Below are 24,687 nucleotides of genomic sequence, written 5' to 3'. Positions count from 1 at the left end.
ACTGGGCTTTTGGACTTGCTTTCTTTTTCCCCCCCTTTACTTTTTTTCAAAGAAAAATGAATAATAAGGTGCTCCCTTGTCCCCAAACGACTCATAATCTAAAAAGGAATGTAAGGTAACACCTGCATCACCCATTGAATGAATGCTGTGCTGGGGTTGGATAGAGCCAGTTGCTCTCCCCACGATAAATAGAGGAGACTCACCACTTTAAAAGGTGCCTTTTTGCTCAGTTAGCCGGGGTAACAGCTGAGTACAGTTAGTTATCTAATTGCTAACTTCTCACTGCCACCACATGAAGGAAGCAAGCTGCATATCCATGCTCCTGCATCACCTGGCTCTGCAACCTGCCACTGAAGCAAAAACTCCCCTCTGGTTTCCCTATTGGATGGATGGTCAGTAGGATGTTGGAAAGGGAAGGAGACAAAGGAAGAGCAGCTGCTCATGAGAGCAAAATGTTCTGAGAGAACAAAATGTTGCAGGTGCTCCCCAGAACTTGGGACACCACAAAAAATGCAGACAACAACAAAAAGTTCTTTGGTTCCCAAAATAGTCTCTGTTCCTCCTAATGCCAAAAAAAAAAAAAAAGTTCCATCCCTGAAGCAGTTGCATGCTCTACTTTTTTTCTAGGGACTCTAGAAAATTCCCTAGTTGGCAACCCAACTGTGTCCCCTCCTTAGTGAAGAGAGGTAGAATCACACATACACACACACAAACAGGGAATGAGAGGGAATGGGAGAAGTGGAATATGTGTTTAGTTCAGTTAAATGATTTTGTAATACACGGCTATAGACTACTTCTATAAATATTAATGAACATTCAATAACATATTAATAAGGTCTATATCACATAAACTATACAGCCCATGCTGTGTAATGCATTCTGGGCAGAAATCCGTACCTTGGGTTCATTGCTGGCCTTAGAGCCCTTAAAACCTATTTGTTTGGTCTGGCCTTTCAGGGTTTTTAAAATTGTTTTTAATTGTTTAATGGTTTTAAACTGTGTATTTGGTTTTGTATTGATTGTTTTTAAATGATCGAGTTGTGAGTTTTGTTTTGTTCCTTTGCACCACCCAGAGCCTTATGGATGGGGTAGTATAAAAACACAAAGAAAGAAAGAATAAAATACATACACACTGGCCAACATGCTGTGCACGTGTCATGCAGCCAAAAGATTCATGATCCCAGGTTTAAAACCACTGCTTTAAATCCATGAATGAGCCTTATGAGATGGTATTTAAACCTATGCATAACACAATATTCTAAACTTTGAAATCAATATTCCTTCCTGAAGCATTTTAATATCCTTTCAGTGTCTCCTCTCAAAATTCTGACTGCTCTCGATGTTGCTTCACTGATTAGCTCTGACAAGTTCATAGCCCAAGGTGGCATAGCTGCAGGAATTTCCTCTAGCAAGACTGCTTGAAAAGATGAAGCATACACACTGCAAAACTTGTCCCAGGTTTTTTTTAGTCTTTTTAAAAAAAACTATTTTATTGATGGACTGTAGAAGATATGGAAAAAGTTGCTCCCTTAATTTCTGCCCCCCTGATCAATTTCCTTTTTCACAAAAATGAAACAGACCTGTATTTTTCACATATGAATGAATCTAGTGTTCATAGAGGGTAGCCAACACAAAAATATGCTTTTGTGAAAATAAGCATATTTTTGTGTCAAAATGCATTTATATAATTGGAAATCAATCTTGGTAACAACTCCTTCTGTACTTGAAGTGACTTACAATGCAGTAAGCTTTTTTTCTTTTCTTATGGCAACATATTATAATCCAAAAAACTTGGGTTTAAATTGGGAGTTAAGATGCTTTACATTTTCACTCATGCTCTAAAAAGAAATTGCAAGTTAACTTCAATTGCAAGTCAACCGTCTTAACTTCTGAGCCATACTGTATAAGTTATAAAGACTTTGTACAGTCTGCTATGTGACGACAGCTTAGGAAATGAAAGCATCTTAACTATTATCTCCCTCACAACCCTCAGTTTGGTGTGAATTTGCTGAAGCAATGCGGGCAGAAAAAATCCACTTCTTTGCCGCCTGTACTGCCAGCTCAATTTTACCACCTCATTACTGCCATACATGCCTTCACAAGTCCATTCGCCACCCTGTCCCACTGCCTCATATAGCTTGTAAGGACCGGCTACCTTGGCACCACAGTTTGTGCTTCCTCATAAGCATTCACCCTAGCTTGAATTCTATTCCACAACCCATTGCCACCTCTGTGCATTCCCTCACAAGTTTATATACCACTCCACCACAGCCATGGAAACAGAGCTGGGAGGAAGTACACTTCCCAGACATCCCCATGTGCTTTCACCAATGTCCGTGTGTGAATTCTCAGGTCCATGGCTGTGCTTCCTGCTGAACAGGCCCTCCCAGCACCAGGAACGTTATGAATTGCACCAGAGATGGCCACAGTGGAAGCAGCACCAGGGGGATGCTACAGATTTATTATTATTTATCATATTTTTATACCGCCTGATATATACATCTCTAGGTAATGTACAAAATTTAAAACAATATAAAAGTCACAGATTAAAATCCATGAAACACAATAAAAATAATCACATAAAACAGTTATTAAAACAAATTATTAAAATTAATTCTAATTAAAAGCCTGTGAGAAAAGGTGAGTCTTGAGGGTCTTCCTGGAAACAAACAGAGAAGATTGGTCTCTAATATCAGTGGGGATTGCAGCAATTCATTTGGATTGCAGTGCCCAATGCAAGCCCTAGTAGTCTACAATTGTTTTCTAAAGTTTAATCATCAATTTTTAAACTGCTTCATTTAGCCACTTTCTGCACCAAATCTGAAAGGGTGGTGTCCCCTAGTTGACGCCTGCAAACTTTCAGACAGGTAGGGCAGATAATTTAGATTTTATCAGAGAGAATATTCATGCTAAAACAACTCTCCCATCTTAATTATACTAACAGAACTGTGGCATAAGGAAAGGTTCTTTGGTAGGAATTTTCTCCACCATAGACGCGCTCTGTGTAATTAGAGGATAAATTTTTCTTTCTGTTGAAAAAGTGCTGATTTTGATCAGTCGTCTTTGGAGGGTACTCTAGTATCTTAAGCCTTGTTTGACAGAAGTTACTACCCATGCCTGTCCAAACTAATAGAATTATAGGCTTCAATAACTGGGCTGGGAACGGAATTGATCTTCAAATTCACAGAATACCACCCCCACTTTAGTAACACCCCCCCCCTCTCTCTCTCTCTCTGACAACCGACAGTTTTTAAGGGATATTTTAAGTCACACTTGGGAACACTCCACTCAACCCAACATAGTGATCTGGATCCAAACTGTAAAGTTTTCAAAGTTCTGTTTTGACTGAAGTTCTATAAATTACCTACCAAATAATATAATCAGGTAAGAGAATTTTGTAACACCTTTAGCTGTCACACTCCCCCCGCCCCGTACTGAAAAAACATAATTAAATGAAATTAGTGGATTCAGTGATAGTGGCAGTGTGATCCCACCTCATAATTATTCAGTAGTGAATAAGAACACAACAAGAAGCAGGTAATTTGTATTCATTTTAAATCCCTACTTCATTTCCCCCCCCTTTTTTAACAACCATGCTCAAAGCAACAGATTCTCTTCCCAGAAATTTCTTATAAGCCTCACAGTTCTCCTGCTTGATTTAATTTCCTTCAGGATGGGGTTATCAGTAAAAAAGTTGTAGGCCTTAAGCCAATCTGACGGAAATAGTAGACCTTAACCTACAGGGCCACCTGTATAGTGCCTCATACTCTGCTTTATGAGCCTACTAGAGAACAAAAGCACACACACCCCAAGTTCTTGAAACCTCAACTCTTTTAAAGGATGGAAACCTATATGAGCCCTTATACCTTCTTCTTTTGTTCCTTCCTTCACTCAGGACACACAGGCCTTGAGCAGCGTCCCTCCCCCCACCTTTGCAAGGCCTGTTCTCTGGCTACAGCTGAGCTCTGAGGAGTTGATATGAGTGTGCGTGTTTACTGAGAAGTAAGTTCCAGTGGAATCAATAAAATAAATTACTAGGAAGTAAGTCCAAGCTTTGCTGAAGAGCTTTGCTTCCCCGCTTTGGTGGGGGTGAGAGCAAGGGGGCAGAGGGAGAAAACAAATGCCCATGAAAGGAAAGGGAGGGAGAGGGATGGTTGTTTAACTATACAAGTGCCAGACTGCTCAGAATGTCCTTATCAGACACCTGTGTTCAGAAACAGGAAGTTACTCGCTAGAAATAGACAGGATTTGCCTTTCCGAACTTTGGCTTCAGAATTATCAGTGGGCAGACTCTGTTATGCTCTTAGCTAACTTTATCTTAGTTATTTTCTCTGTTATTATAGTGATTTAGAACAATAATTTCTTAGAAATCACTAGATTGATGTTTTTCAAACCAGCAAAAGGCAGGTCCACCAGTATGGATCAGAATTATTTGGGAATGCTTAAAAACATTTAGAAAATTAAAAATATACATTATCTGTGATGAAAAAAGTTGCCAACACTTTGAACCCTCTTTTAAGGAGTTAAAAACCTAAGCTGCTGTATCTTCACCTATTTGCAACAGATTTGCACGAAATTTGGAGAAGTAGTGTCTCCCGCCCCTAAGTGATGCCTTCAAACTTTCGTGCAAATAGGGCATACAATTTAGATTTTATAACCAAGAGAATATTCTGGGCTTACAATGTTAAAATTCTGAAACAGCTCATTTTGATGTCCCCTGGACTCTTTCTTTCTTTCTTTCTTTATCTATCTATCTATCTATCTAGCAAATTTGTACACCGCCCCAAACCTTCATCTCTGGGTGGTTAAAAATAGCATAAAACAAGTTAAAAACATATACAGAAAACATAAAACAATTTAAAAATTTAAAAATAAACCAGAGATTAAAACCTAAAAAAAATTAGGAAGGTGAGAAAGCTTGGGCGAAAAGATGGGTTTTCAGGTGTTTTTTGAAAATTGCCAGAGATGGGGAGGATCGTATCTCAGCAGGGAGCGCGTTCCACAATCTTGGGGCAGTGCCTGAGAAGGCCCGTCTCTGCGTAGCCACCAAACGAGTTGGCGGTAACTGGAGATGGACCTCCTCAGATGACCTCAATGGGCGGTGGGGCTTGTAGTGAAGAAGATGCTCTCTTAAATACCCAGGGCCTAAGCCGATTAGGGCTTTATAAGTTATAACTAGCACTTTGTATTTTGTCCAGAAACCTATTGGCAGCCAATGTAGCTCCATCAGTAAAGTGCACATCTCGTCCCCATTGATGTGTGCACAGTTTCATGGGTATTGGATGGATACTTCTGATTTTAGAAGCAATAGAATGTTCAGGGCTTATAATGTTGAAAACACTCCTCATCTTAACTATATGGGCACAACTGTGCCAGTATAATAACAGAATTCCATTTTAAAACTTAAAATTGACTTAACATCTGTGACCACTGTTCTCTCTAACATGGATTTCCAGATGTTGTTGACTACAACTCCCATAATCCCCAAGCAAAAGCCATTGCAGATGAGTATTATGGGAGTTGTAGTCAACATCTGGAAATCCCTGTTAGAGAGAACAGCACCTATGACTTAAGGTGTTCTGTCCAAAAAAAGACCAAAAATGGCATCCCTGTGATAAGCTTTTTGCTCTTACCAGTAATGTTTAGGATTACTTACCCCATGACCTCACAACTTGTTGTTGTGACATGAGGAGGAAAATTATTCATAGTGATTCCTTTAAAATTAGAAAAACATGTCAGGCAATACCATCAACAGCAATCATGTAGAGCAAGGTTAGGAAAAATCACAACATGATGGAAGTGGCTATTGAAGGTAGTACTAGTGCTAGTAGTAGTAGTAGTAGTAGTAGGAGGAGGAGGAGGAGGAGGAGGAGGAGGAGGTTTATTACAATCATCAACCAGTACATAAAAAGTAGCGTACATGAATTAGTATCATAGGCCTACACAATGGGAGCAAGACAAAGTGCTCACATTGCATATAGTACCTGAATATACTACCTGAATACAATAGTATTAATAATAGTGATAATGATGATGATGATGATGATGATGATGATAAATATATATATATTATAACCATTAAAATAGGGACACTTAACCAACAATCTGCAACATGCACAAACAGCTGCACAAAACCTGGCCACTTTATCTTTAATCTGTGAGCCTTTATTAGAGAGAAAAGAAAAAAGATAAAATTAATTTGTCTGACCTGGAATTTTTTGTAGAATGGGTGTAAAAGGACATGTCCTACGGATTCCACTCCCCTGCCCATCACAAGGACATATACGTTCATGATGAGGGACCCTCTGATATATCCCCTCCAAAAGAGCAGATGGCAACACCTTGAGGCTGTTCACACGTACAGCCAAGAGTGGGCTAAGGCAGACTCTTGCCTGCACATGTGAATCCAAGGCAGCCGATTGGCTGCCAGCAGTGGCACAGTGGCAAACCCACCAAAGAGGCCAGCCTCTTATATGGAATTAAGAGAGTGAGCACTCATTTAGCCCATGCAGTTGGGGCTGGGAGACTGTGGGGCCCACACCTGTTGCTGAGAGAAGCCCCATGATGTACTATGCAGCTGGGAGTTCCCATGTACTTTGGGAGTTATGGGAGTCCCAGGGGCTGGAGCAATGCATCTCATTCCCTGGCCCTCTTTGATGCCAGAGAAGGCAGCTGCACATCTGAGTGTGCAATCTCCACGTACAGATCTGGACCAAGGCTCATCTGCGGGGGAGGTAAGTTTTTCTAGGCTTCCTCTCCTCACACCCACAAGCCCTTTCTCACAAATCGTGAGAAAAGGCTCATTGAATAGGGCTAATGTAAATGCCCTGTGAAATTTTGGAATTGTTAAGTTGGTTAGGTAGGTAGCAAGAGCCAAAACATTCCTAGTAGTCCCTAGGATGGGATATATAGAAGCTATAAGTGGTACATAAAAGAACCCCAAATGAAAATCCCAATCTTGTTATATAGGCAACTTAAACCATGAGGTATCCCACTTTAGTCAAATTAGCATAATAAATAATAACCCTTCATTATTTCCAGTATATAGATCCCAAATCCTAAAATCCTTTCAATTAGTCACACATTAAAAATACAGATGAAAAATACAATACACACACACACACACACACACACACACACACACACACACACACGCTATTCTCATGACTGCAGGAAAGTGGGCTAAGGGAACCTAGCCTGCTTTCCTGCGGTTGTGGGAACCGCCAGGAGCCTCACAGCTTCCAGTGGTTAGCCTGCTTAAGTCTCTCCCCCCCCACACCTTAAACAAGTTTTGCAGAGCGAGCCCATTTTACTGATTGAGCCCTGGATGCCCCAGAGCATTTTACCACTAGCCCCATTTTACTGATCGTGTGCTAAAATGGTGTGCCTCCACACCACGGCGACACATGAGTAGACTCACAAACGGAGGCTACAAGCAGCCTCCCAGCCTCGAGGGATTCACCAGAATGCCCCAAGCAGTCACGCCGGGGCATCCTGGGACTTCCGGGAGCAGGGCAGCCCCAATCCCTGCCACCCCTACTGGCTCCATGAGGAGGAGCCAGTAGTTGTGTGGGCAGCTGATCTGGCCACCCAGGGATCGCTCCCTGCTTGTCTGCAGGGAGAGCAGGCTAAGCCACACTGCTCATGTGGAGAACCTCAAAGTCTCTAAACTTAAAATGTTTCTTTAATTCAGTGTCCCATATTCATTGTTTCCAAATTGTTTTAGTTTTACAGTATTTAAGGGCTATTAAAACTAGAGATGTGCATGAATCAATTTTTTTAAATTAAATTTATACCTGAACCAAATCACCCCCAATTTGTTTTGAATCTGAATCAACCCCGCCCCTCACCCCAGATTCTATTTGTACCCCCAAATTTTCCAAATCTGAATCAATTTGGGGCAAAAAAGGGGTTCCCAAGCGAAGCTGTGGGGTAGGTAGTAGTGCCCAATGGGTGGAAGCTATCATCCAAATTTCATAAGGTTACTACCCAAGTTGATGAACATAGATGATGAACTTCCTTATGAGGCTAGGCTGGAGCATCTGAGAATTTTTAGTTTGGAAAAGAGGCGACTGCAGGGAGACATTATAAAGGTGTATAAAATTATACATGGAGTAGAGAGAGTTTGCAGAGATACATTTTTCTCCCTCTCTCACAAAACTAGAAACAGGGGTCATCCCATGAAACTGAAGGCTTGGAAATATAGGACCAACAAAAGGAAGAACTTTTTCACACAGCATGCATAATTAATCGATGCAGTTTTCTGCCACAGGATGTGGTGATGGCCACTAGCCTGGATGGCTTTAAAAGGTGCTTAGACAAATTCATGGAGGACATGTCTATCAATGGCTACTAGTCTGGTAGCTATAGGCCACCTCCAGCCTCAGAGGCACGAGGCCTCTCAATACTGGTTGCAGGGGAGCAACAGCAGAAGAGAGGGCATGCCCTCACCTCTTGCCTGTGGGATTTTCAGAGGTGTCTGGAGGGCCACTATGTGAAAAAGGATGCTGGAATAGATAGGCTGGAATTCAAGCTTAACAATTTCTGAAGTGGAAATTGGGGGCCACCCTGGCAAGTGGTCCATATCTACCTTTGATGGGAACAAACAGCCCTGGCCTGCTGCACATATGGCACAAAAGCTGGCTTCCCATGTGTCAGATGTAATACAACTGTCCAAGTATGTGCGCCACTATGTAGGCCCCCTGACACCACCCTCCAAAACACAGTTGAATCATTGGCTCTTGTCACAGCAATAAGTCACTGTCAATTCTCTCTCTGCGCATGCCCTTTCCCCCTGCCATGTTAAAGTTTTGTAACACCTTTTCTGTTGAAACCATTTGCTTGGGATCATTAATTACTGTATTAGATTATGTTCTCTATAAAACTTTTATTGTTTCAATGAGGCCTCCACCTCAGTACATTTTTTCAATGAGGCCTTCACCTCAGTACATTCCTGAACAAACCAAGGCTTGGAATTAATGGGGGTGAGGTGGTGCTTGATGCCTGGCCTTATGTTTACACATCAGGGGATTTTGGAGGGACTGAATTAATCCTTGATACAACTCAAGAACTAATTCAGGGGAGTTTGCTGTTAATAGAGAGGAACGCAAACAGTGATTACTCTGAGTGAGGCAATTCTGTGAAGTGTTTTTCCAATTTGGTGGACCACTTAATGTGAGATGATCTTATGTCAGCTGCTGTATTTAGTAAAGGCTCACAGTCCACATAAATGTTCCAGTCATTGGGCTTTAGATGCATAACTAATGGAAGACAGTCACTGTCCATATGACAGCCCACTATAAAATAAGACACTGAATTTAGCAGATTAAAGGAAACAATGGCATAATTGATGGTACTTGCTCCAACACTTGATAAAAATGTATATTCTCCAAATCTGTCTTCCCTGAACTCCCACCACCACCATTTGTAATGGAAAGATCAAGTCTGTTAACTATTTGCATAATTCAAAGCCCAGCATAATTACACCCCTTATCCTTAGAATGCCTAATAGGTAAGGGATGGACCTCACCTGTTTTTTGTGTGGTTTTTTTGGTGGGGGGATATGTGAAATGTGAATAAGAGACCCTGTCACCCTGACCTATCCATGCATTAAAATCAACTTAGATGACACAGAAGGCTGCACAACTTTGTCCCTGATGCAGATGTTGATGTACAACTCCCATAATCCCTGACCACTGTGGCTGAGGATTATGGAAGTTGTAGTCCAAAAAACAGCTGGCGTACCAAAATTGTGCAGACCTGGGCATTGGTAGCATTGGGGCAACTCCCTTATTAATAATTCAACTCAGAAACTGAACTATTTTCTCCAAAACTCAGAACATACAGGTGAAACTCGGAAAATTAGAATATCGTGCTAAAGTCCATTAATTTCAGTAATGCAAATTAAAAGGTGAAACTGATATATGAGACAGACGCATTACATGCAAAGCGAGATAAGTCAAGCCTTAATTTGTTATAATTGTGATGATCATGGCGTACAGCTCATGAAAACCCCAAATCCACAATCTCAGAAAATTAGAATATTACATGGAACCAATAAGACAAGGATTGAAGAATAGAACAATATCGGACCTCTGAAAAGTATACAGTGTACTGTGCTTGATTGGCCAGCAAACTCGCCTGACCTGACCCCATAGAGAATCTATGGGGCATTGCCAAGAGAAGGATGAGAGACATGAGACCAAACAATGCAGAATTGCTGAAGGCCGCTAATGAAGCATCCTGGTCTTCCATAACACCTCATCAGTGCCACAGGCTGATAGCATCCATGCCATGCCACATTGAGGCAGTAATTGCTGCAAAAGGGGCCCAAACCAAGTACTGAATACATATGCATGCTTATACTTTGAAAATGGGTCACCCATTGTGCCGGGGAACTCATCCATGCATTTGCTATACAACACAAGCCTTCCCTCTTCTCCCTCCAGCTCCACCTTGTGCTGCAGCCACAGCAGAAGAAAGAGAGGTGCCTCTGCAATGTTTAGACAATTGCATGAACCTTCAACATTGTTTCTTCTGTGGCTGTTAGTATGCAAATGGCACAGAAATGCATTTCAAGGCACAGTTGGGCATTTTGTGAACCACAATCCACCCTCCATTTCATTATTGTATGAGCAATATGTTGTGTCAATTCTACTATTAAGATATAACTACCCAACCCTGCACAGAGCATCTGTGCGGCACTTTGGGGCAGGCTGTTTCCCCCTCCCTCTTCCTCCTGCCTCAGTCTCTCCTCTCTTCCCCTTCTCTTCGGCCCGCGCTCTCCAGCCCTCCTCACCTCCCGTTCCTCCCCCCACACAGAGCCGCGGTGGGTGGCTAAGAAGGGGTGCACCGCCACTGTTTTTACTCTCTCCCGTCTGTCCACTGCCTGCCGCTGCCTTTCTCTCCATCCACCCGCTGCCCACCGCCACCTTTCTCCCCCTGCCCGCTGCCGCCTTTCTCTTCCCCTGCTGCCTTTCTCTCCCCACCCGCTGCCCACCATCGCCTTTCTCTCTCCCCACCCACTGCCCGCCACCACCTTTCTCTCCTCCACCCGCCGCCACCTTTCTCTCCCTCGCCCACCACCGCCTTTCTCTCCCCCGCCCGCCGCATGCTGCCTTTCTCTCCCCCACCTGCCACTGCCTTTCTCTCCCCCGCCCACCTTTCCCTCCCCCCGCCTGCTGCTGCCTTTCTCTCCCCCTTCCTCCACCCACCGGCTGGCCAGCAGCCACTGCTGGCACTTTCTTCCCCCTCTCCTCCTCAGTCCTCACTTCAGAACTCTTGCAGCCTGTCACAAGAGTTCCTCCACCAAATCCTGGGCACTCACCTATCCCCACTCACCCCACTCACCCCCTATACCCACTCACCCCACTCAATCCTATCCCCACTCACCCCCTCTGGTGCCAGGCCAGGGCCAGTCCTTCCCACTGCCTCCCGCCTCCCAGCCCAGGCTGTAGCCGAGACAGCTCCTCCTCACAACGGCCAGGCCAATGCCCAGCCAATCAGGTGCCTCCACAGGCCAAACAGAGCTCAGCCAATCAGGTGCCTCCGCTGGCCAAACAGAGCTTAGCCAATCAGGTGCCTCCCTCACCAGCACGCATTGCCTTGCCACATCTCCATGCTGGCTGGCTAAGAGAATTAATTATAAAGATAGGGATGTGCAAATAGATTAGGGTACAAATAGATTTGTATCTGAATCGAGCTGATTCAGGCAATTTGGAAACAAAACAAATGAGGAAAGTGTATTAGATACCAAAGAATCTAAACAATACAATATTCCTAAAAAAAACAAATTGAGTACCACACTGCCTTGCAGGTGGGGAGGGGGAAGTTGGCACATGACAGTTGACAGTTGGCACTATCAATGACAGTCAAAATGAACAGAAGAAATGAAGGTGTGCAATGAATCCTCATAGGGATTCATTATGAGGACATGTTATTTTACACCAAAGAATCCAAACACTTGAAAACTAGTGTCCACACATTTTTTTATCCATAACTCCATTTGTACAAGAGCTAGAGCTTAGCTTTTTAAAAACAAAACAAAACAACAACAACAACAACAAAACACCTGAAAGCTGGGGGTCCTTGTTAGGGTTAGGATAGGGCAACTTTGAATCCCCATTATTTCCTATGGCAGAAATATACAAAATCAGTTAAAAAAAACTTTTAAAAAATAACCATTAAAAATCAACCAAGTGCCCCACTGCCTTCAAATTTGTGTGGTAGGTGGCACCCATTGCAATCTACCCACCAGTCAGATTTAGTGCCCCAGGACCTTTATCAGTGGTCCAAATTGATCCAAATGAAATCGAATCCAAATCAAATCTGGGGTGATTCAGGGGGACAGATTTGGACACAAAACAAATCAGGGGTGATTCAATTTGGGCACAAATCAAATTTAAAAAATTGATTTGTTCACATCCCTAATAAAGACATATTCCTCTGAACAGTGACAACTGAAAAGCATTCATTAACTGCTTTATAGTTGAAATTGTTGTCAATCTGTGGTTCTGAAGTTGTTCACCCTTAGCAAATTCTAATGCATCTTGTTCATTTGACCGTCTTCTTGCTAATGCAAAGCATAATACTATGCTCATTGAAGCACAGGAAGGGCAGAATAGGGCCTTCTGAAAATACCATATTTGTGTTCTCTGACCTACAATGTTTTAAAGGATAACTATGTAAGTGCTTATCAGAAACACACTGTACTTGTAGGAAATGTTTAACTAAACAAGTTTGCTCTGTCACAAACCTACTGAGTTGTATGTTAATTTACCATTCCAAGAATGGAAGTCTCTTATGTTCACAGAAAGAGCAGTTGTACTCACTTAAGGACTCTTCCACTCCCCTAAGGGCCCTTTCCATGAGCACCAAAAAATCAACTGATTCTGACAGTCATTAGGAAAAAATAAGAATACATGCACATGTTTGATACAGTACATAAATCTAGGCTGGAAATGAATTCACTTTCTGTGGCAGGCAGAGAGAAAAGCACACATACAGACTAATGTTGTGCTTATATCAGCATGTTCTTCTCTCACTGCAAAATTTAGCATTCTTTATTGTATCAGCTTTCCAAACATGTATTTATTTTCTGCTAGTATTCATTTTTCCACATCTGTGACTCAAAGGCAAAATAAGGTGTGGCTTCCCATAGATATTAAGAAGCACTTAAATCTATCTATCTATCTATCTATCTATCTATCTATCTATCTATCTATCTACACACACACACACACACACACACACACACACACACACACACACACACGGAGTTAACTTGACTCAAGACACTGGCTCACATACAAACTTAATGTGCTAATGGAAGTACATTTTGCTTGCACAAGGGTGGAGAGGCGATTTTTGCCAGTTTCCCCCCTTTGCCCCTCACTTCCCCTGAAAATATGTCCCTGAACATTTGGGAATCTTCAAGTGTACATAGGGTGGGGGTACCAAGGGCAGGAGAGGGAAGGGAGGGTCAGCTAAATTTGCATCTCTTCCTTAGTGATGTGCAGTGGGCTAGTCTTTTAGAGTTCTTTGAGAATATTAAGAGTCATATGAACAGGAGATAAACCAGTTAGCATCGTATACTTGAACTTTCAAAAAGCTTTTGACAAAAGTCTTATTCAGATGTTAGCACACACAAATACTGTTCATGGTTACAACCTAGTACATCACTTACCCTCTCTCCACCTTGCTGCTCATGGTTACATTGGGTTTTTTGCCTGTATAGGGAAACACTGTAACCATGAAGTCAGGCAGTTGTGTAATAGGAAGCCTGGGGCAATCCAGGCTATCCATCATGCTGCTTACCCATCATAGTTACAATATTTTCCTATGGAAACACTGCTGTAACCATGAGCAGTGAGGTGGAGGGGGTGGGGGAGTGACACACCAGGGCAGGACTTCCTACCCAATTTGGCATTAAAACCATAAATACAAAAGGGTTTGGGGTTGTTTTTGTTTGTTTGTTTGTTTGTTTTATAGTGTCTGAATTGGGCTAAAGTCCCTCTTCAAGTCCCTCATCTTGAGTAAAGGTAGCAGTCTTGGGATATAGGGACAGGCCCATTTATGAACTGGAAACTGGGTAAAGGACAGAAAACAAACAGTAAGAATAAATGGACAATTTTCACGATAAAGTAATAGTGGGATAGTCCTGTAATCTGTATTGGGGCCAGGGGTTTATATCATAAATGATCTGGAAATTGGGACAAGAAGAGAGATGGCCAAATTTGTGGATGATTCCAAACTATTCAGGTGAAATCCAAACTGACTATGAGGACCTCCAAAATAATCTTTATAAACTGGGTGAGTGGGCAACAAAATGGAAAATATGGTTCAATATAAATAAATGTAAAGTGATGCGCAATGCACCAACCCCCCCCCCCCACTTACCCCAACCTCACATATAAACTGATGGCATCTAAGCAAAGGGAACTTGTGATTGTGATGGATAGTTCAATGAAAATATTGACTCAGTGTGCAACAGCTATGAAAAGGATAAATTCCATGCTAGGAGTCATTAGGAAAGGGATTGAAACTAACTATTTACATTATAATGCCATTATGGAAATCTACAATGCAGCCACATTTGGAATACTGTGCACAGTTCTAGTCACTGCATCTTAAATGGATATTATAGAACTGAAAAGGTGCAGAAGAGGGCAAATAATCAGGGCATTAGAACACTTATGAAGAATAGCTATAATATTTGGGGCTTCATCTCCTTCATGGGGCTTCATCTCCTTCATCTCCTGCTTGTAGATTTCCCAAAGGTATCTGGTTGGTCACTGTGGGAAACACGATGCTGGACTAGAAAGACCTTGGGTCTGATCCAGCAAGGCTTTTCTTATGTTCTTGTTGCATATAGGAGTCCCTTTGCAAGGAGCAACCTGAATTTGCAGCATTCAGATACAAAGCCTAGAGAACCTTGGCGGGGGAAGGGGATACGAAAGAACAATCCTTCAGGTAAAAGTAGAGTGTCAACTTTCATCTAAAGCAAAATTCAAAGTAAACTTGAGGGTATATCTTGGTGAAACAGCATTTCAAGGGAAGATCAATAAGGAATTTCAACAAGATTTGTGGCATTTTTTAAGTGAGGAGGATACTGTAATTGAAAACACATATGAAACAACAACAACAACAACAAACCCTCTGGAAGAACAAAATTCCTACACTTTCTCAATTTCAGCATCACAAAAGACTAATTCGTAGTTGACATCCAGACTAGCATTTCACTGATGCAACAATGGCTGACATCCAGACTAATGCTGTGCTGAGGTGGGGGGAGGGGCAGTTTTCAGGAATCTCCCTTTCTTTCTGAAATCCACTGTGCCTTACAGAAATATGTCTCTGATGGCTGCTCAACCCTCAGGACATATTTTCTGGAGACACAATGGATTTTATAGGGAAGGAAACTGTCAAAAATCACCCTTTTCCCTTGTGCAATGTCAACCACTATATTCTAGTTTATACTCTAATATCTTATCACAACTATGCAAAAGCATCCTGATAGCAATTCAGGCTTGTGACAGAGATTAGCTTTCCCTCTATCTCCTCCATACATTAACCTGGTTTTTTAAAAACTTCTAGATACAAGTGTATTTAAACAGTACAGTTATCTGCCTAGCTCTCCCAGGACCATTAGACATATGGGCAGCTTTGATGTTCCTACCAAAGTGTATGAGGATCATGAATGTGTGAGTTTATGTCACAGTGTTGCCCATTCTAAATACGCTATTGAAAGTTTTCAAAATATATAATACTTGTTAAAGGCCCTAGATTATATACTGGGTGGCAGGGACACCCATATCTCATTACACAAAATCATGTTTATATATATTCAAGCTTCCAGTTTTGATGTTTTTGAAGTAGCACTTGGATTTATGGCTCACTTATATTTTAACATCTTCAGAACCAGACTTCTTAATTTTATAGCCACTATGATTTTTCAAGGGCATACAGAAGTATTTGTATATTTTAAAACATAGGTGCTATTTTTCAGGTGTTTGTTATTTAAGTCAATCTTGCAGCTCTTTTTTTAATGTTTGAAGCTGATGATAAAAAAAACACCCCACATTTGTACAGAGCATCCATATCTGGAGCCAGGCAGCAGTTGTGCCACAGTCTGGTACTCTTACAGCTTCCCTGCTTGCAAGGGCTTTCCTCTTCACTTGAGTAGAGAGAACACTGCATGTACAAAAGGGATGTCCCTTCCATTGAATATGCAAACCTGCTTGTGCAGAGGTTTCATGTGAATGTAAGAAGGCACATGGGGTTCTAGATTGCTCACTGCTGTGGAATAACTTTATATTTTAGAAATTGTGATACATATGACTATCATAAATCAGATGGCATAGTGGAAATGTGATTAGACAGATATTATTAGTTGCCTATTTCTATTTATAACTTGGTGGGTCTCATCCAGACTGCTGTTACCATTGCGTAAGAAAGTGTTGCTTGTACAATGATTTTTTCCAGTTCTCCCCTTTTCTCTGCTGCCCATGATCTCCCACCCCCTAAATATATCCATTAGGTATTAGGGCAGGTATGGGGTAGGGTATCAGCAAAAATTGTTAAATGAGCAAACATTCTTATGCATGGGCACTGGAGTCTGGATGCTACCCACTGTCTATAAGGCAGCTGAATTACAAAGACACAGATACCAATCTAATGGCAAACAGTTTCCAGAAACTGGTGATGCTGCTTGAAACAAAATGGATTTCACCCCACAGGTAATTGGGGACATTTTTATTTCTCTTTGTAGCAAAAGATAAATAAACGGTCTAAACTGGGGTTTCTGAATTTGCAGGGCTCAATCAGCTTTTTATTTTATTTTATTCAGCAGCATCTCTTGCAATAAATCACAGAATCCAAGTACAGACTTTTTATATTACACTGTGATATTCATAAGTAAGCATTTTATAAGCAGATAGTTTTTATTAGAGCCCCTTTCCATTATTCTATGAATAATTCACAAAGCAGAATTTTATTAAGAAAATGTATATTTCCAGGATATAAAAATTGAGATAAGCCCCAGGAATCATGCTGGATGACTAATAATTAAAACATTTCATGAAAGTTCCTTGCACAATTTTCTCGCCATTGAATGAAGAGTCAAAGTGATTGATTTGTATAGTTATTTTTAAGACAGCTAAGCCATTGAACAAGAATGAGATCTGTTACAATTTGAATACAACTGCTGATTTAATTTAACCTAATAGAGCAATGAATGGCCATCAATTTTAGCTTTGTGAATACCCAGATTAGTTATTTTATTGCATTGTGTGTGTTTGATCCTAGGTGACACTTTTGTAGTTTTTGACAGCAAACATTACAAAATGCGTTGATTGCTTTCGGCTTTTGGCTCTTTTTTGTGGCTTGTTATCATAAGGGAATGTCACAAGTTAAGAATAAATATGAAACTTTCCTTTGCCTCTTTCCCTTTATTAATGTCTGAATTATTCTTCTGTCTATAAAAACTGACTGATTTTCTCTCTCTGAAAAACTGAAATAAGCTTGATACGCAGTTCATTAAATAATTCTTTAAATGGCTTCAGTGTTGATTCACGAGCTATGATTATTAAAACTGACATAAGAAGGATTACTTTCACTGAACATTCCTTCACTTAAAACTACACTGTCTGCATATGGTGTAAAAGGAATTTTAAGGATTCCTTAAACTAAGAGTTTAACTGAGTCACCATTGGAGAAGAAATGAAGAAAGATATTTACCAGTACATCAAAAACATTTGAAGACACTCACGATTGGCTTAATAAATTACAACATACAGTGAAGAGCAAAGGTGTGCAGGTTTGCTTTTGTGACATGACAATATGCAATGGAAAGCTGAAAAACAATTGTCCCTGGGCATCTACTTTTTAGTGCACACTGTGAAATGCAAAATGAAGCTCCCGATGTTCCACGAATGCTGACTACACTAGATTGGAATCTGATGCTATACAAGGAGGCGACTCTCATGACCAGCTGAAACCAGACTAAGGGAACCCAGCCTGATTTCGGCCGGTCGTGTGCTGCAATGGGAGCTGTGCAGCTCCCGGCAGCAAGACCGCTTAAATGCCCCCACTTAAATGAGGTTAGCAGAGTGCGAGCTCTGCTAACCCCATTATTCTGACCGTGTGTCACCATGGTGCAACTCCGCACCACAGCGACTCATAAATAGCTCCCTGACCAGTAGGCTACAACAGGGATCCTCAACGTTGGGCCCCCAGATGTTTTTGGATTTCAACTCCCATAATTCCCAGCCAAAGGCCACTGGGCCTGGGGATTATGGGAGTTGAAGTCCAAGAACATCTGGGGGCCCAACGTTGAGGATCCCTGGGCCCAACGTTGAGGATCCACCTTCCAGTGTCGGAGGGCTCCCCAGAATGCCCCGCACACTCACATGGGGCATTCTGGGACTTCTGGGGGCCAGGAGGCCCCAAACCCCACCACTCCAACCAACTCTGTGATGGAGATGGTAATTGTCTGCACGGCTGATCCGGCCGCCCAGGGAAGGCTTCCTGCTGATGTACGGGGAGCGCGGGTCAAACCCGCTCTCCCCGCAAACCACATTCAGACTCTCAACATTGCTCATGAGGAGAGCCTTAAGATGTGTCACACTCCTGGCTTATACATTTCAGCCTTCATGTTCACTGAATGTTAGCATTGAGGAAAAGGTGCATGTTTGCTTTTATTATTCTCATACAGGAATTGTGTACTTTTGTAACTTTTACTGAAGTCTAAAGTTGCAGTAAGGTCACCACACAAAAGTTCTCCTAGTCTCACTTCCTCTATAACAAGGATCGCCAGTGACATTAATGGTGACTACAGAGGACCATTTCCCAGCAGTAAATTACTACAGGCTGTGTATTTACAGACTGTATGTACAGCTTACTTGGTATTACAAGACTGTATTACAGCTTACTTGGTAAGCAGATTGTCTGAATTGTTCAAGTGGCAAGGAAAAGCTTACCTCCTTCTGCACATGATCAGATATCTGAGGAAGTGGATGATTGGTAAGGTTCTTGTCATCACTCAGCTGGCAATACATGTGCTCAGCTTACTAAATTATTGTATTCATACATGACAAATTCAGTAAATGTCTCCCTGTATTCTCCCATAATGACAGCTGCAAAATCGGTTGACACTAAAACCCTATTCAGACATCATGTTGTATGTATATATTAGTGACTGTACACACATGTACATGCTAGGTGTGAATGAGTGTGTTCACTTTAAAAGTGAGCCTGGGTACAGGGTGCCTCAAATACAGGGTTCAGATAAGAAATGTACTACTGTGACATTGAATACAAGTGATTAAATGTGCAATGTGTACAGATCTGTACATCTGTAGACTGTATACAGATAGTACATGTGTATTCACTGGAAAAAAAACCCCACTGTTGCCTCCTTAAAGACAGTAAGAATATTTCTTTCTTAAAAGATAATGATACAAGAGGGATACTGAATTGCAATATATACTTTGGTTGATTTTTTTAAATTTACAGTTCAGCTCACATGTTGGACAAAAAGTCAGTAATACAGCTGGGTCTGTATAATATCACAGACTGTTCTCCCACTGTTGCTGAACCATCAAATTTGCTCAGAAGTCTGCTTTCCCCAATTTTCTTTTCTTTTGTTAAGAAATGCTGAAATCATTCCAGAAAACTTTGGAGAAACGAACAAACCAATCAACCAAGCAATTTAACTTAATTCAGTGAAGATAATGTTGCTTCTATTGGATCAGCTAATGGCAGTGGCTACTGTGCAAGTCCCTGCTGATCCAAGAGCAGGGTGCATGCACTAGTTCTGTTTAATTCCATACCCTGTACCTGCCACTAGCAAGTACAGAAGGGAGAGGAGAGCTGGTCTTGTGATAGCAAGCATGACTTGTCCCCTTAGCTAAGCAGGGTCCACCCTGGTTGCAAATGAATGGGAGACTTGATGTGTGAGCACTGTAAGATATTCCCCTCAGGGAATGGAGCTACTCTGGGAAGAGCATTTAGGTTCCAAGTTCCCTCCCTGGCATCTCCAAGATAAGATTGAGAGAGATTCCTGCCTGCAACCTTGGAAAAGCCACCGCCAGTTTGTGTAGACAATACTAAGCTAGATGGACCTATGGTCTGACTCAGTATATGGCAGCTTCCGATGTCCCTATGGCTCTGTAGCTGCTAAGAATTGCATCAGTGCTGCTGCAATAATTTCCCCATAATTCCCAACAGGAGAGGTGTCACAGCAGCACTGATGCAATTCTTAGTAGCCATGGAGCCCCTTCGCATTCGCTAGCAGTGTGGACAAGCTTTAAGAATTGAATAAAATTAGTATGCATGACCTTAGGGATTGGCGGGGTACTGTGCACTATGTAAGCTACAAAATGATTGGTGTGGTGCTTAGGACTGGATGGAGAAAAGTGAATGTTAGAGTTATGGGAGAAATTGTTGCATGCCTAGGTAGGATCAGACACAATAAATGAAACCTCATTTCCATTCCAAATATAGTTCACAATGCAATTTGAAATAAATATGGTATATCTCAAGGGCAAACAAAACATGATTTTGGGAGATCCGTGACTTCCACAAGTGTTTTTGTTTCCCCAGAACATAAAAACACCACACTCCAAAATGGATTGAAACCAGAGCACTGGATGAAATGTTTGATACCTTTTCCTTTTGTTATTTTCCCAGTTAAAATCATTCTTAAGCTGGTATTTCCACATAGGAAAATACATAAACCTATTTCCTTAGGGAGCAATCAATGTTGAGTAGCCAAGTGAATCACAATGAATCAATAAAATGCTTTAACAGGTCACACATAAAACCACAGGAGTTTAAAATTTGATTCATATTTGAGTGATGTCCCCCCACCCCGTAAAAATGTTTTAAAATTGCAACACCCATTATTAATTAGATACAGAGGCTATTCACACAATGGGATGAAATCGGGCTAGCCTCCGCTAGCCCGATTTCGTCCCATCATGAGAACCACTGCTGCGACCAGTGCAAGCCTGGTGGTTCTTAAGTGGGTCACCCGCTTAAGTAGCCCTCCCCTAAGCCCGGGTTACGGCTCCACTAACCTCCACTAACCCAGGCTTCCTGATCATGAGTTGTTGTGGCACGGCTCCGTGCTGCAGCTACTGACAAGTAGACCCCTGGCTGGGAGGCTGAAAAGCAGCCTCCCAGCTCGGAGGTCTCTTCCGCATGCCCTGCGTGCTCGCGCAGGGCATGCTGGAGCTTCCGGGGGCCGCGCGGCTTCCAAACTCCCCAGCCCCGGCCTGCTCCGTGACGAAACCGTCAGTTGTGTGGGCGGCTGCTGCGGCCGCCCAGAGCAGACTGTCTGCTCATCTGCGAGGAGAGCAGGCTTAGCCCACTCTCCCTGCAAATCCTCCCCAAGCGGCTCCCACTGATTGTGGGAATCGCCTCACAATATCTTAGGCTTAATCAATACAAAATACTGTTACATTCCATACAGTGAAGGTAATGCTGGGTTGGCTTATGGAAATTCCTTAATGTCAACACTATCAAGGCTAGGGGTTTCAATCTAGAATGACCCTGCAGCCTATGATGAGGAGAAATCTTCTTCTTTTTTAAAAAAAATTCTCAGAGATGAAGTCAGAAAGTCTACCATTTGAGAAGTTAACCATGTCAGACTAAACTTCTATAATTCATGTGGTATGGCTTTTGAATCTATCTGTATTGCTCCAAGGGGGGAACATCAATATTTTGTAGTCCAGGAAGCAGAGCTGCAGAATATACTGCAAAGCATGCCAACAGTCTAGTAGTTCATTAGAAGAGTTTTCCTTCATTATTCAACAGTGCTAGGTGTTGCTAACAGAAACAAGAGCATTGGTCTGGTCTGGCATAAGCAGCTGCAGAACTGTCTACACCTATGAAACACTCTCCTGCACTCATGGTATTTCACTTGTTTTAAATCAACGACTGATGGCCTCGGATGGTCTCCTATATTCTCTGGAATACCCTCTAGCACACCAACATTGTGCAAACTTGCAGACAAAGAGAGAGCATTTTTAGGTATTTTTCAGCTTTGGAAGAATTTCTAGTTTTAATACGTATTCATTAGGGGTATCCAACAGTTTCAGAACAAACCATGCTCTGAAAACAACCTGCTTCAAAGGGACCCTTAAACAGTGAGGTCCCTCTGAAGTGCCCTAACAAAGCTCAGAATTGCTTCACCTGGCTGGCTGCTTTGTTTGGCTTCCCTTCCTTTTCTTCTTCCTATGTCTAAGTGCCTGGAGCCTTTTGTTTCATAATGTAAGGTGGCTTTCAAAGCAATTAAAGGGAGGACGGGGAGGTCAGACAAGAGGCAATGTGATCCTCAGTTCCAAACTGTCAATGGGGCACATAGCAGGTGAATGAAAGCTGCTAATTGGTGCTTCCTTTGCTTCTTCTGCCAATCAATGTGATTTTGGGGAGGGAACGACAAAAACATGATCTAATTGTTTTCTCTGACCTGTGTGAGTTATTTCTTGGAGTGAACATGGAGTGAACATGCTATGTTCTTTAAATTAATAGATTTTACTTGTAGTCAGCTAGCAGGAAGAAAGAAATTAATTATGTCCTTGCATTTATTTGTTTCACCTTGAGTCATCACTTAAACTCCAATACACAGAAGTATTGCACATTCTCATTCAATATGATTTCTTTGCAACCATCGATCGGCAAAATATTCACATTTACTTGTAAGTTCGGTTGCAGATGCTAATGTTCTTCATAAATCTATGCATTTCAGCAAATTCATAATGGATCGCATACAGAGCGATGTCACTGGAAGAGGAGAAGCAACCTAATGCTGAACCACAAGCCTGCCAAAAAGCAAAGCCAAGGGTCAAGGACTGAAGAGATGATCCTGCAGAGGGAGAGCCTGGAAAGCCATCTGACCTCCTCTAGAGGAGGGAGTCCTCTGCCCAGTTCCCAGGCTTTGCCTGCAGCTCACCCATTATATAGCCCGAGAGTTGCATGCTCTAGTTCTTACACCAGCATCACTGCGTATGTGAGCCCATATGTTTAATCCAGTATTGCCAGGTTTTGCGTTATCAGTAGCACAACTGAAGATTGTTTTGTACAGATATCTGACTTGGCAATTTACTACGTGAGGGCTCTGAATATCCCTCAGTGGAATACAGGCAGTAGCATTAACGTTGCCTGTAAATTTTTGACAACTGAGGTAAGTTTCAGAATTATGAAGTTTTAATAAATTCATTCGGTGAACAACACAACACTGTATAGTGTTTGCAAACTAGTATTCAAAGCCCCATACAAGGAGCACATCTACACCACAAATCTATGGGCTAGTATGGAAAATACTTGGTTCAAATGGCTCAAGCTACATGATAAGTATATTGTCAGAGATCTCCCCCACCCACCTCTACACTATTCCTTTATTCATTCATTCATTCATTCATTCATTCATTAAGCCCAAAACTCATGTTCCTGGGTGGACATGATTAATTTAAGGGGAAAATTCATAGGGGTTTGCACAGACTGGTTGCTGCGGTTTGGCCCAATTCTGAACAGAATTACGACCAAACCGCAGGTTCCTGAACCCACTGGCTGGGTCAGACAGGTTGCACAACTGGCTCAAACCAGTTCACAATCAAACCGCTCGATCCAGCCCAGTTCACAGTCAAACCAGTCCAAGCACACCCCTCTGAATTAATGGGTTTCTGAGGATTATAAGAAAGGAGGGTGAACCAGAGGTGACAGATGGGAGGACTTTGCTCTCTTCTCTCCTCAGCCTGGACTGGGAAATTTATTGCAGCCTCCCATCCACCACCCACCACCCACCACCCACCCTGGACTGGACAGCCAGAAGACCAGATCTGCTCAGCTTTTGCTTTGTTGCCTTCATTAGCATTGTGACCTTCTTTTCCTGCCTGTCTGATTATCTATACCTGTGGGCATTAATTACTTCAGTCCTGTCTTGGAGTCTCTCATGACAGGAGAGACTCTGGGTTTCTGGGGTTTATAAGGAAGGAGGGCGAACTGGTGGCATGACTGGTGGCTGCCAAAGCTAGCTGCCGAAGGGGGGCAGCCTTTGGTGCCGGGCCTTTGGTTTGGGACTGAGGGCTGGGGAAAAATATATTGTTTTATGGCTGTTTTAGAAGCTGAAGCTGCTGTTGAGAGAGCTTCTGTTGTTGAGTCTTGGATGAAGTTAGTATATAATGTGTCTAGGTGTGTATGGAGATGGGGAGACAGGGGGATGTCCATTGACTGTGGGGTGGCTATTCCAGTAGTGATGGGGAATAAAGAAGCAACATTGGCAGGTCACCAGGCCATTACAGGGGAAGGGAAATCATAAACCTATTAGCTGTTTATACCTCCGGCTGTCCTGCCAGCTCTTTGACCTTAGAGAGCAGTGCTAACTACCCACATAGCCTCACATTGCTTCTTTGTAATGCCAGGTTGGTCCAGTATAAATCAGAAATCATCTATGATCTGATTATCATGACCAACCTGGTATGTAACACAGATACTTGGTTGGGAGAAGCTGGTGGCCCGGTTTGGTCCAGCTTCTCCCTCCAGGACACTCTATTGAGAAGCAAGTGAACGGACGTGGGCAGGAAGGTGGAATGGCTGTAGTCTATAAGAACATCTCTCTTACCAGAATGTGTCTGACCATATCGAATGTGTGTAGTTAAGTCTGGGGACCAGGGGTAGACTGGTACT

At 42.2% G+C, this 24,687-nt stretch overlaps 1 protein-coding gene and 1 long non-coding RNA gene across 4 annotated transcripts in view; one reads left to right on the top strand and one right to left on the bottom strand.

Annotated features, from left to right (window-relative positions):
• Window positions 1–24,687, bottom strand: part of FSTL4 (follistatin like 4) — a 705,580-nt gene that overhangs the window by 544,204 nt on the left and 136,689 nt on the right. The gene's annotated exons all lie outside the window — the stretch shown is intronic.
• LOC128345590 (uncharacterized) lies at window positions 3,267–23,237 on the top strand. Its single transcript, XR_008316529.1, has 4 exons — window positions 3,267–3,384; window positions 3,896–4,002; window positions 14,873–14,970; window positions 22,751–23,237. It is a non-coding gene; the product is annotated as an uncharacterized LOC128345590 (long non-coding RNA).

Source organism: Hemicordylus capensis, chromosome 2 (assembly GCF_027244095.1).
Source record: "Hemicordylus capensis ecotype Gifberg chromosome 2, rHemCap1.1.pri, whole genome shotgun sequence".
Lineage (NCBI taxonomy): Eukaryota > Metazoa > Chordata > Lepidosauria > Squamata > Cordylidae > Hemicordylus > Hemicordylus capensis.
This window is presented reverse-complemented; position numbering and strand designations above follow the sequence as displayed.